The sequence below is a fragment of the Pteronotus mesoamericanus genome, unplaced genomic scaffold (assembly GCF_021234165.1).
Source record: "Pteronotus mesoamericanus isolate MK-2021 breed Mesoamerican mustached bat unplaced genomic scaffold, CSHL_Meso_final scaffold_54, whole genome shotgun sequence".
NCBI lineage: Eukaryota > Metazoa > Chordata > Mammalia > Chiroptera > Mormoopidae > Pteronotus > Pteronotus mesoamericanus.
This window is the reverse complement of record NW_026555321.1, coordinates 1,242,557-1,256,213: the sequence shown is the minus strand read 5'-3', so window position 1 is coordinate 1,256,213 and position 13,657 is coordinate 1,242,557. Positions and strand designations below refer to the sequence as shown.

Sequence of the window (13,657 nt, the reverse complement as noted above, 5' to 3'; positions counted from 1 at the left end):
GGTGCAGCCTAGGCTATGAATGCAGCCCAACACAAAATCGTAAATTTACTTAAAATATTATGTGTTCTTTTTGTGTGTGTGTGTTTTTTTTTTGTGTGCGTGTGTGACTATGTGTCACAATATGTTTAGTGTGTGGCCCAAGACAACGCTGCTTCTTCCAGTGTGGCCCAGAGATACCAAAAGGCCGGACACCCCTGAAGGTTGTATAAAGGCCTGAAAAGCAGAGGAGTCCTTGAGAGAAGATGAATCTTTATAATTTGCCCACTCTATCTTGCAAGTTTTAAATAACCCGAATTCGCCAGAGGGCAAGGGGGTGGGGGGAAGTAGAAGGGGGTCGAGGGGAAATAAATGGTGATGGAAGGAGACTTGACTGGGGGCAGTAAACACAGGGTACAATACACAGAGGATGTATTATAGAACTGCACACCTGAAACCTACATAATTTTATTAACCCATGTCACCCCGATCCGGCCAATTAAAAAATAAAATGGAATGAAATGCGAAGAAAGCCTGTCTTCCTCGCCAGTTGTTCTCTAAATAGGAAGTGTGTTCTTACAACTGTTTCTGCAAACTGCTTCAGGGCGAGAACCACAATAGCTAACATTGATGCCACGCTACGTGCCAGGCACAGTATGACGCCTTAGCTTAGTGACTCTGCCTGAGACCTCGGGAGCCGGGCTCTGAGCCACCTTGCTCCACCCCGCCCCGAGCCCTCGGGCACACCGGCGCAGCAGCACCGGCAAAGCGCTGGCCTCAGCCCGAGTGAAGCAGCCGGCAGGCATGTACAGCTCGTTCCTCAGATCAAGACGGTAACATTAGCTTCAAAGTTAGTTTACAATGAGATTTATACTGGATGTATTTAGTCTCATTGCATTGCCTCCTCAAGGTCCCGGAGGATGATTCTTTTTTGCATATACTGTGACAAGAGCCTAAAAGGAAACTTGATGACAATGTTGGCATTAATGTCTCACCATTGTGCAGGAAGCTGTGGGGATGAAAGAGGCAAGGCTGCTGTTAGTTGGAGTGGTTTCAGAAATATCCTTTCATCTTTCAAATCGTTCATGTGTCGTTCTATGTGTATACAGAGAAATTTAGCAGAAGTACTGGGTTGCAGGACCAGGAAATTTAACAGAGACATGTAGTTATGGGACTCAATGGTGTGACCCCCAAATTCTAGGAAAATGATAAGAAAATGCCATGTCTAACACTGGAGCCAACTTTATCATATTAATTGAATGTGGTTAATACTTTACAGAAATCACCTACTGTAAGAGATGGTTTTGAAAAGTTTTCACGAATTTGAATGTAAATGGTAGTTGTCATAGAATTGTCCCGATCTCATCTCCGTGGTAACTAGACTGAGGTATTCTTGTTACACTGGGTGAGGGCACACGTGTGAATGTTAGTCTGGGGCGTGTACATGTGTGCATGCATGTGTATGTAGGGCCTGTTAAGGAGGATGGGTATTTACTCTGCATAGAGTATGGAAAGAATCCCAAAGGGGAGATTCGTCAGTGTGACTTCCAACTCTGTTCTGCCTTGTGGGGTTGACTTGTGGCCTGTGTGGTGAGGCGTGGCGTGGAGGCCTGTGTGGTGAGGCGTGGCGTGGAGGCCTGTGTGATGACGCGTGGCTTGGCGGATGTGGGATGGTTGCTGTGGTGGGTGCCACATAGGCAGATGGTTTGTGGTTTGGTGGTGTGAGCTGGTGTGTGGTGTGGTTGGACCTGGCATGTGGTTTGATGTAGGGTGTGGAGCGCGCTTCGGGGAGGGGGTTGGCACGGGGCTTAATGATGTGGGATGGGAGAGGTGGGAGACTGAAATGCAGGAGAGTGTGGGTTTGCAGTGCAGACGCGGTTTGTGAGTGTGTGTGTTTGTGTGTAATGTGGTTGTAACTTAGCTTTTGTTTAGATTTTCTTTTGCCTTTTGTTTTGGTCTTTGTTTGGCCTTTGTTTTTGTCTTTGTTTCGGTCTTTGTTTAAACTTTCTTTGGCTTTTGTTTGGTCTTTCTTTAGCCTTTTGTTTAAACTTTGTGTGGCCTTTTTGTCATCTTTGTGTAGCTTTTGTTTTTAAGTGAATCTTGGCTGAGGACCCATCAAAAACACCTTGTGTAATGAAAAACTGGGATATATAATCTCTCCCTATATATTCCGCATGCATTGAGTAGCCTCAGCCTCCCCAGGGATCTGATACAGACGTGGAACCTGTTTCACACAACTGCTGCCTGACGGTAAGGGGATTCCGTTGGTTTGCATCTTGCTACATGTTGTAATTCATCTCCAAGTGGCAAGTGCACACTTGCGTGTGGGCCATTTCATTACATCCCAGGGGAGACCTGCTGTCATAGCAGCCAAGGTTGGGAGGACCTAAAAGGATGGAGAAAACAAGAACAGAGGACACCAACGTTATTCTGATGTAGGCGGAGGGCCCTCGTGGAATGTTCTGGCAAGTGTTTGGAAATTGTCTGAGCCCGGGAAAGGGCTCCGAACCCTAACACATATTCCAGTCAAAAGCCCCCTGTTCCTGGAGCTAGATCAATGGCACTATTGGCTGCTTCTTTTTCTCTCTCTTCATTTATTATTTATCACGATTTGAAAATGAATTTTTCTTATCTAGGAACAACGCCTCCCTTCATACAGCTGGGTGTATGTGTGGGGAATGCTAATGGAACAACAAAGCCCCAATCTTGAAATAATTTTGCTCCCTAGAAACCATAAGTAGAAAGACATTCATGCTTTGTCTTGAACAGACTCCCAGGAATTAGAGGTTTTTTTGTTTTTTTATTTGTATGCTTTCAGTTTTGCGATTGATAGAAAAAGGAAAGAAAAGATTAAGTGTCAGGGGAATCATGTCATGGATGTGGCTAACGTTCTAGGAAGAAAATGGGGGAAAGAATTTTGAATGCTTTGTGAATAAAGCAGGGAGGCAGAAAACAGACTGTTGCCAGATGAGCAGCTGTGCTACTTTATGTTTCTTTAGCAGCGCAGGAGAATAACTCGGCGAGTGGACTACAAAAATTATTTTATACTTACAGAAAAATTGCAAACAGTCAACAATTCCAGGTGTATCCAGATTACTCAGATTCTGACATATTACTAAATTTGGGTTATTATCTTTTCTCTCTCTGTATTCACATACACCTACTATTCTTTCTGAGCCATTTGAAATTAAATTATAGACATGATCAAAATCAGAAAATTAACATAAAGAAAATGCTATTCTCTAATCGACAGGCAACTAGCTTTCACCAGTTATCCCAGAAATCAACCCAGGATCACACATCCCCGTTAGCGGTAGTATCGCTTTAGTCTCCATTAATCTGGAAGTAGCTGAAATAGTCATTCTCTTTCACGTCTTGGCAGTTTTTGAAGTTAATTTGTCTTGACAGTTTTTGAAGAGTTATTTTGTTAAATGTCCCTCCATTTGGGTTTGGTCTAATGTTTTCTCATGATTAGGTCCAGAGTACGCAGTTTTAGAAGGAATATGCTTGCATTTTAGATCATACATATCCAAAGTCATAATTGAATCTGTACAAACTTTTAATTAATTCAAGTTCTTGTTTATCTAATGTAACTAGGATTTTAAATGAGTACCTAAAATCTTACAAGAAAAATACAAAACATTTAAATATATAGGGCTTTTTACTAATAATTCCCAAGTATTCACCGAAAGTGTGTAAGTGCTGCCTTTATTTATAAACCGTAATTGCAATGATATGTACATGAGCTTGATAGGTGTGTAGTGAGGTATTTAAGCTAGATTCTTTGTGTGTGTTGGATTCACATCTCCTACTCTATCAGTATTTATGCCACAAGTGTGATAATTTCTTTCTAAGCAAGACCATCTGCTGAAAACAGGTACAGTTCAATAAAACGCTGCCCTGAAAAGCCACTCCAGGTGTGACAACACACCTTTAGTATGTTGTCAAGGTGTCTGGTAGAAAGAACATTCATTTCGTTTGCTGGTAAGTGGGAAAACTTGTGTTTGGAGGTGGCAGGCAGTTTTTTGATTCTTAAAATGGATTCTTTACATATGCAAATATAAAGCATTTTTTTTCTTTCCCTCAGAGAAAATTCTGAAGTCATCATAAATCCAAATAAGGGGGGGTTGGTTAATTTGTTCTATGATCTTTGTAGTTAAATGAATGTATTATGACTTTAACAGGACTGTTTCCTGGATGAGATAAACACTTTCTGTCCTAACTATGAAATTAGATGAGAAGTTTGGGGTTCTGCACATGGCTATTCAATGTTGAGGAACTCAGCTTTTGGGAAAATGTAGCGTTAGCTGTCATAATTGTCTTACCTGGGCCACAGAAGTCACCCTGGAGATTGAGAAAGTGTTTTCTACTTGAAGGATTGAGTGTTCCTATGATGAGCCCTCCTGGGCCTCCTTCTTTCACTCAGTCGAAAGAATTGGGGATCAGGTGTGGCCGCCTTGGAAGGCCGAGAGTCCTGGGGATGGGAGCTGAGTTGCTTTCCACAGCCTGGACGTCTGCTAACCCTAGGCCATCGTCTGGACTCCATGAGGCACCTTTTGGATGGGCTGTGAAGGCCACTCTGCATTCCGATGCTTCTGTTGTGCATTAGGTAAAAACCTGGCATTAGCTGCGCTCCAGGTGGTTAAGGGACCAATGTATTTTAAATTGTGCCTGGGAGCTTGTTTTTATTTAGGCCCGTGAGGCCCGTGATCAGGTGACTGCCACTGGAAAGATAGTTTGCTAGTCAAAATTCCCAAGAGGAGAGGGTAGGCCAGACCAGGCAGGGCCTGAATGGGGAAGCCCTCGAGTTGGAGTCAGCCAGGAGCCCGAAGGAGCGAGGAAAGTGGGGGCAAGAGACTGTGGTACTTGTGCAGGGACAGGTGAGCCAGGCAGGGGAGGCAGGTTTAGGATGGGTGAGCTTAAATAAGTTCAGTGGGCGCGGGGGTATAGGGGCTGTCCTGAGTCACCTGGCACTTGACCCTGGGTGATTAGAATAGAGGGACATTGGATCAATCTATGAGAACTTGATAAAGAAGGTAGTTGCTGAGTTCAGGCTCTGGCTTGGTTGATTTGCATAGAAACGTACATTCACAGGCGAGTCCTTTGCTGTCTCTAGGAATTAATTAGCTTTGGGAGGGGCAGTCTCTCCAGGATCAGCAAGGCCCCTGATGCCAGAGCATCGGGAATATGGAAAACACAGTTAATCCGTAGTCTATGTCTGCATATGGAATGAATGGGCACAGGGAAAGGAAAGCAGCATTTAGCCTTTGGAACAATAGCATTTAAAAGTCAGAACCTCTGATACAGACAGGTGCATGGAATGTGTATCCATTTCTAATGGGAGTCCACAAATTCATTATAAAAACAGAGGAATGGATCTTCAGTGATCCACCGCAGTGGGTATATTCGTTTTATATTGCTGTGTAACAAATCACCACAAACTTAGTGTCTTGAAACCACACCTATTTATTCTCTCACAATTCTACATCAAGTCTGGAGGCTTGGTGCTCTGCTTAGAATCTCACAAGACCGAAATCAAGGTGTTGGCTGGCTTGGCTCTTGTCTGGAAGCTCTGGAGGAGATGCTGCCTCCGAGCTCATGCAGGGCGTTGGCGGAATTCATTTCCCCGTGGCGTTGGAATTCAGGCCCCTGGCCCTGTCGGCTTTCCAGCCAGCTGCGGGGGGTTGAGCTCTCTTCTTGTTTCTGTGCCTCTCTCCACGTTTCTCTGATTCCATCTGGAGAAAGTTCTTGGCTTTGAAGGGTTCATATGATTAGATCGGGCCCACCCAAATAATCCAGGATAATATCTGTATTTTAAGGTCTATAACTTAATTACATCTGCAAAGTTCCTTTTGCCATGTACATATTCATCGGTTTCAGCAATTAGGATTTGGGAATGGATTGGGGGGCGTTTTGCCTACCCCAGGGGGGTTATGAGTGATGTAAATGCTGAGCACTTGGGCAAGGTGGTATTTGCCAGGTATCAATTTCATTATGAAATTGCTGTTTTTCTTTTCTTTTTAATGAATAAATACCTATGGGGGGAATATTTTGAGACTGTGCAAATACCCTGTTTCTCCTTAAACTTTCACATGCTAATTTTCACATCCATCAGTGAATGTTCCTTGCAGAAATGATCACCGCATCATTTTCTAATACTGACTTTCTACTTCTGCCATTGCTGCCTCTTTTTTTAAGTGAATTATTCTTCAAGGAGGAGTGTCTCTCTCTCTCCCCCCATTTCTTTCTTTATTTGGTTATTTATTTATATGAGTTTGAATCCAAGGGCAGTTGTTTTATTCTTTGGTTTATAATCCAATACTATTGTTATTAAATGTCTTGCTCCAGTGGCTTTGACCCCTGAGAGCTCTTTCAGGTTGGCTCCACTACACTTTGGACATGTACTAGTCTGTTATGAGCACTCTCTTACTTTCTGTCATTACAGTTTGCTCCAAGATCAACTTCATTTTCCCTGCCTTAGCCTGAAATCAACCACTTTTTCAAGGAGCCATGGTTCCGCTTGTTGGACAATGGTATTTAGAAACCAAGATCTGAGTACGAGGTATAGTCTTTGCTTGTGGGGTGTCACTTCTTCTAAGTCCTCTATGTGGACAAAGCTAGAAAACGTATGTATGCATGCTAATGTATATAGACTCACATCTCTATTTATCTCTGTATCTCTAATCCAGTATGCCCCACGCTTCATTCTAGCATTCCTCTTTTCCTTATTTGTAACTTCATTCTCTGACAGGAAGAAAACTTTCTCATGATCTACAGTGTACTTATTTGCTCAATCCTAGTTTACACATAAAGTAGATTTAGAGCTTCTAATCTATACTCCTGTGAGAAACAAATATACCAGCAATTAGTTATTTTTGTCTTTCGCCTTATATCATCCACCTAAAACATGATTTTCCAAAGTTGCTCAGGTCCCCTCCTTTCTTTCCCATCCCTTCAGTGTGGTTATGTGGTTAACTTGTGATCAGATTCATTTGCCACTGTCTGAGGTCCATCCTGGGTTCCCTCTCATTCCCCATATGCAGACTGATTTTTTGTTTGATTTTTAAGAACTTTAAAAATTATTTGAAAAATGCTTCATCTTGTCACCCATTCTGTTCATCTTTCCTCCCCTCTCTTGAACTATATCACTAAGGGTCATCTCTAAGTCCGCTTCTATTGACCTTTTTTTTTTCCTCTTGATTTCAGTCTCCTTTTCCTATTTTTGTCTGATAATTTTTATTGCATGCTGAGCATTGTAGGTTATACAGTGTAGAAGTTCTGGGTTATATTAAATTATTGTTAAGACTTGGTTTTAGGTCTTGTTGGGAGACCTATTCCATCCTTGTCCTTGCTCTTAGGCATGGCCCCTACCATAGGGTGAGATTGTATTTGGTCTCACCTGAAAGCTTGGGGTGCTCGCCAAGGTCTCACAAGGTTTCCCCAGTAGTGAGTGAGATCTGACATCTCTTCTCAGGTATCAGCCTCTTAGCAACAATTTCCCCCTCCTTGGGCTTCCCACAGCCTTACCCTGAAATTACATCTTCTCAGTAGTTCCCTACATTACTCTTCCCTCCACCCCTTTCCAAATACCTGCAGTCTTAGCAACGCCTAACCCTTATCTCTGTTCCTTCCTGTCTCTGCTTGAACTCTTCTTTCTGTGTAGCAGTTTGAGAAATATCTTCAGGGAAAAAAACAGGATAAAAGTGAGGTTCATCTCTTCTACTTTTTTTCCCTCAAGGATCATAGCCTGGAAATATTTGCCATCTAATGTCTGCAAACAGTTACTTTATATATTTGTTCAGCTTTTGTAGTTGTTTCCAATGAGAGCATAAATTCAATACTTGCTACTACATTATGATTGATCAATTGTTTTTATTTATGTAAAAGTGCTTGCAGAATTAGAGGATTTCAACTATTCTGTCAAGCAGGTAGAAGGAGAGGTATATGCTCAGCTGCTCTGACAGAGAAATTTTATAGAGATTTATGAAGTTGACAACACAGAGTTGTCAATTATTACTAGAAAAACAAATGATCAATTAAGACAACCAGAGTTACAGGTTTCATTTGAAGGTAATGTTTTTGTGTCTAGAATCTTCATAATCTTATAATACCCTTTTGTTCAAACAACAGTTCCAAGATTTGATATATATGTATATATGAAAAAGAATGGGACAAATAGTTGTCAATAGTCCCATAAATTTTCATACTGCATGGGAAATCGAGATTGATATTTTAAAATAGCAAATGCTTTATCAAATTGCATTCCTTTATCAAGTTTATAATGCTGCAAACACATTTCTCTTCCAGAGCTCTAGGGGAGAAAGTCCTTCAACTCCTTCCTTCAGATGTTTTGCTTAATTGTGAAGATTTGTGTTTTTAGAGCCAGACTCTGAGATTTCATTTCTTTCAAACACTTTGTTTATTAGTGTTTTAAGCAAAAATCAGGTTTGTAGAGCTCAGATTTCCTAGGAGAAATGACTAAAGATTTTTTACTTAATGGCAGAGAATTAACTGGACATGGAGTGTTTTTTCTCTATAGTGATAAGATTGGCTTTCAAAAGCTTGCGTGTGATTTTGTGATTACTGTATATCTACCCTCTCTCCCCAAGGGACTGAGCATCTAGATCAATCTTCATGATCCTTCCTGGAGCTGTGAGAGTGAAGCTCTGTGTACAAAACACTTGAATGAACTATAGCCTAAGTAACCAAGTCATTAACCAGAACACATTCTGCTGCTTCACTTTCAGGAAGAAAAGAAGCAAATGATACCAAGACAAGCGCATAACAGAGATCTAATCACTAGATGTGTATGGATGAAAATACAGGTACGAATTAATCTCTTACACTCTTTTGGACCTGCATCTAGTTTATTGTATAATGATTACTAGTTCAGTAAGTTCAAGTAGAATGCAGAGTCAGCAAAAGTTTGAGCAATCGAACTATTAATAAGAGTTAAAGACTTTTTAAAAACTATGCCAGGTGTTTCATAGTATTCTGGGTTGTGGGAGTAGAAATTTTGGGGGGAAAAAACTCCACGTCTGTGCATCAGGCACTAGGAACTAAGCCACCATTTGTCAACCTTTGTCAAACCCGCTGTTATTGTACAATTTGCCTCATCCATCCATTGCCACACTGTGGAATTTGCCAGTACTTGAAACTACCTCATTTCTGATTCAAACAGTGCAAACCTCTAGGATCTCGTTCATGGCCCTCCTTTCTTCCCACTGGCTTTGTTAAGCACCCCATTACAACTGTTCTTCCACTAGGTACTTCCAGTTGACTTGTCCCTCCACATCCCCATTCATTTATGAATCCACTCACCTATCCATTTATCCTCGCCCTTTTCTACCTTCTATTTTCTTTCCATCACGGGTGGCTTCTAGGACCCATCATTTCAATTCCTCTCTTGCAAATGCTCTGGCGAACCCCAGCCCTGGATGAACTGGCCTGTCTTCTCCATGTCTGCACGCAGATTGCCGGGAACAGTTGGAGAGGAGCACAGTGGGGGAGATCGGTCCCCCTGCAGATTCACCGCCAGGGATCTCAACAAGGCTGGCAAAACTCATATTCTGCAAAGTCTCTCCTAAAGCACTCTATTCTCCAAAGGTCAACTCTCTCATTCTCAACTGATACCCTTATCTCCCCCTTCACTGGAAATATGAAAGCTATTACCTGGGAACTTCCTACAGCCACCTGTTTTCCCTCTTCCAGCAAAGGCCAACCCTTCACCATGTGCTCTACATTCCAGCTCCTTGGGTTTTCTTCAAGAACATTAATTATTTCCCCTTCTGACTTTATTTCATCCTTTTCCTCTCTGCTAGACCTTTTCCATGAGCACTTATGCATGTTACCCTCATTAAAAAAAAACCCAACAAAATAAATCAAGAAATGGACCAGTCGCCTCTCTACCACCCTCAAAAACAATGACAACAACTTGGAAACCACATACTTTTCTAGCTGCCATGACTCTCCTCCCCTTCATCCTCGAACCTGTGGCCTGAGTTGACTGCAGTGTCTCCAAATCCTCAACCCCTCTCCCCTCCACAAACCTTCCAATCTTAATTTCCGTTTTAAACATTCCTGGAAACAATTGTTGTTAAAGTCACCAATTCTTGTCATGTCATTTAATCTACCATACTCTTTATCTCCCCCTAACGCATGACCTCCGAGAATCGTTCTGCAAAGGCGACCACTCCCTCTTTTGAAACACTCCTTCCCTTTGGCTCCCATGTTCCATGTGTCCCAGTTTCCCTCCTTTCTCTCCAACTCTCCTCTTTATCCTTTGGCCATTGCGCCTCCTCCACCTACCCTGTAAATGCGGGAGGACACAGCCATGCCCTCTCCTCATCCTACACTCCCATCAAGGCAGTTCCGTCCATCTGTGCGGCTTCTATTGCCACCTATACTCCAAGACTTTCGAATCCTATCTCCCGCCCAGGCTTCTCCCCTGAACCTTCACTCAACATCCCCACCTAGCTGCCCCTCTAACTCCTTGACTCGAGCGCATCTAAAACCGAATTCATGGTCGTGCTTCATCCCCGGAGGCTTCTCCTGCAGCAGGTGCTTCCCCCACCCACCCGGATGCTCCAACTACACACCTTGGAGTCGCCATTAAGTCCTCCTCTTGTTTTTTTGAACAGGTGGATAATTTCAATAGAATATGGTAAATATCAAGATGGAGGCATATAAATTACAAAATGGAGCAAAGATAAGTGGCATTTCATTCAGCTGAGGAAGACTACAAGTGTAACTGCCATCGGGTGGCTCAGATGGTGGCCTTGGGCACAAAATTCATTAAAAGAGACGGTCGACAACCCAGTGCTTATTTTACCCTGCCCTGGCCTGTTCTCTTTGTCTTCCCAAGATGCCCTTGGAGACCCAAGGCAGCGTAGCAGCTCTCACCTTCTCCTGGCTGTTGTAGAGCGATAACCCAGCCCGTCAGCTCAGCTAGGTTCCCTCCCTTACCCCCTGCTAAGGCCTCAGGCCAGATGAACACTTAGAGTTTTCTATAAGCAAATGCAAATCTGGAAGATTTGTTGCCATTTTCTTTATCCAGGAAACATTATGGGAGAACATTTGTTTTACTTTCATGTGTGTACATTCAAAATCCCATCGTTTTTATAGAAAAGGAGAAACACAATTCTTACTTTTTCAAATCACAAACAGATTAAGAAAAGCACATAAGTATAAAACTAAGTACCCCTTGAACATATAATGTTTTCTACGGAGAGACCACTTTATGTTAAAACTGTAGTTCTTAAAATAGCCGTGCTGGGAATCTGACATCAGCCACCCTGGTCCTACATAACCGCCCAGGAAGCAGAAGCACCTGGGGATTTTGAAGACACTCAGTTCATGGTGGAGGGCAGAGCAGGACCCCAGGGACTCAGACAGAAGCCCTTCTCGCCCAGAGTTTAGGCTGGGAGCACAGACATACAGCCACACACGGTGCGGCACGTCCACTGATAGAAATACGTAAAAATTAGAGAGACGGTCCCAAGGTGGGGTGCCTCCTTTAATGAGATGAGAACCTTAGCTGGGTGTTTAGGAGGAACAGAAGTCCACCACACAAACAGGATGGGGAAAAGGCATTCCGGGGAAGGGAGCAGTGTTTTCAGAGGCGCGCATTTTGATCACATATAGAATGTGTCTGACATATAGCAGTGAGGGGCGGTGGTAGGAGAGAAAGGGGCAGTGGACAGACACCAGGAGCCCTGTGTGCCATGTTAACTAAGAAGCAAGGCCTTCGCTCCGTAGCTGTGGAGAGCCTCTGAAATTTCTGACTAGGGGAAACGATAAACAAGGAGAAAGACTCATGCCTTTGGTTCCTTTTCCTGGACCCATTTGCCCCATCGGTAGAAAATTATGGATTTATTTATTCACATACGATTCAAGTGTAAACTCACATGTCCATTAGGTAAAACAATGTATTGTATAAATTTAGATGGGACAGAAAACAATGTCATGTTATTAAAATTGCATTCAGAAAATTCCTTTACTTCTTACATGTTTGTCTGGCTTCACTATACTAAGCAAAGCTTTTACTCCTAAAATATTTGCTAAATATATTGTCTGTGCGCTAAGGATACCAACATGGGGTCACACTTGTTCCCCTCCTAGAATAGCCAGGGTCAGGCAGTGTTTGTTCAATCAGAAAGGGCTTCATACAAGTCTGTGAGATAGTTGTCTGTGGGCAGTGTGGTCTTTGGACCGCATTAACCTATCCTTGTTGCCAGAGAAAAGAAAGCAATGAAAGCTTTGTTTTGTCTCCCAAGTGGGTGGTTAACTCCAAGATAGTCAGCGTCCCGTGATGCTGTATATTTTCACAGCCTCCGCAGGTCCTCGGATCTGTATTGAGTTTTGGCAAGATGCTGCTCTCTGGGGAAAAGCACTCTGATTCAAAGTAAACATCTGTATGACATTTTCCTTACCCGAAACTGGCTTCCCCAAAGAATCTTCGTTCACTGTACGAATCTGTAAACACGTTGGTTGCCAGGGACACCCGCGGATAAACAAGGATAAACAGATAAAGCTATACTCCCAGACAGCATGTGGTAGTTACAAAGTTTACTTTCCACATGTATTTTTGCTGCCGTGGACTCTTCACCACGCCAGCCTGCCACCATCTTCTAAATCTGCAACCCAGACGAAAGCGTTAGCTCCCAGCCTCAGAGAGAATTAGCAAGGTGTTAGAAGCCTTTCAAGGTCTCTGAGGGAAGTGGTGAACGTGGAATGAATTTACTCTGCAGTGATAATGTTTTTCATAGCAGAGGAGTTGGGGTTGAGCAGCCTTAAGAAGGATGTGGTCGGTGAAATAAACCTGGGTCTGAAGTAGAACCTTTGAACCCCCAACTTTGATTTCAGAAACAGCTTTTGGACAAAACTCCTGTGTGCACTCCTCACTTGCAGGAAGCCATGGGCAACCTTCCGACAGCCCAGGGCTCACAGCCTCAGATGGTTCCTTGAGCCCAGCTCCAGCCCAGTCCTGGTTTGCTGAGCTCCTGCGCCCCTCCCCGGCGCTCTGATTGGCAGGTTTTTCCTGATCTTTGCTAACCTCCCCCATACCTGCCTTATTGGGCCAGTTTGGAATGGGCATACTTTGCTGCTATTTCTCTTTCCTTTAATCTTACAGAGCTAAGTATGTGGGTATATGGTCACTGGCTTTCAAAGATTCATTCTTACATTTGCTATTAGAAACCACATAGTGTCTTTCTAACACAATGTTAGAAACACAGACTAGTCTGCCTTGATGGAAATCTTGGGGCCCCCTCTTAGTAGCTCTATGTCCTCAACTTTCTTATTTGCAAAATGGGGCTATTGTGAGGTTGTGAGGACTAAATGAGTTAAATTTATAAAGCCCTTGAATCGTGCCTGGATATATATATGCTGTTATTATTCTTGTTGGAGACCTTGGTCTATTTTCATTTTGTCTCTCTTTTGAGCAGTTCATCCATTTTCCATTAAAAAAAAATGCCCCTTCTGTTATAAATCATGAAAATAAACACATTTGAGTTTGTTTCTGAGTTCCCTATTCTGTCTCATTGATCTATTGGTTCATTTCCAAGCCAATATTCTACTGTTTTAATTAATATAGTTTACGATGAATGAGTATGTGTACCTGGTGGGACAAGACCTTACTCCTCCTCAAAATTGCCTTGGTTCATCTTGGTCTTTTATACTA

The 13,657-nt window shown here is 42.8% G+C and overlaps 1 protein-coding gene across 2 annotated transcripts in view; it reads left to right on the top strand.

Moving 5' to 3' along the window:
• The first annotated feature begins 2,085 nt into the window (after positions 1-2,085).
• MOBP (myelin associated oligodendrocyte basic protein) overlaps positions 2,086-13,657 on the top strand; it is a 42,439-nt gene continuing 30,867 nt past the window's right edge. Inside the window, exons 1-2 of one of the 2 annotated variants that reach the window (XM_054595230.1) lie at positions 2,086-2,226; positions 8,724-8,801. The gene's annotated coding sequence lies outside the window, so the exon portion shown is untranslated. The remainder of the gene's footprint in view (positions 2,227-8,723; positions 8,802-13,657) is intronic. The other variant, XR_008530962.1, reaches the window with a different exon arrangement.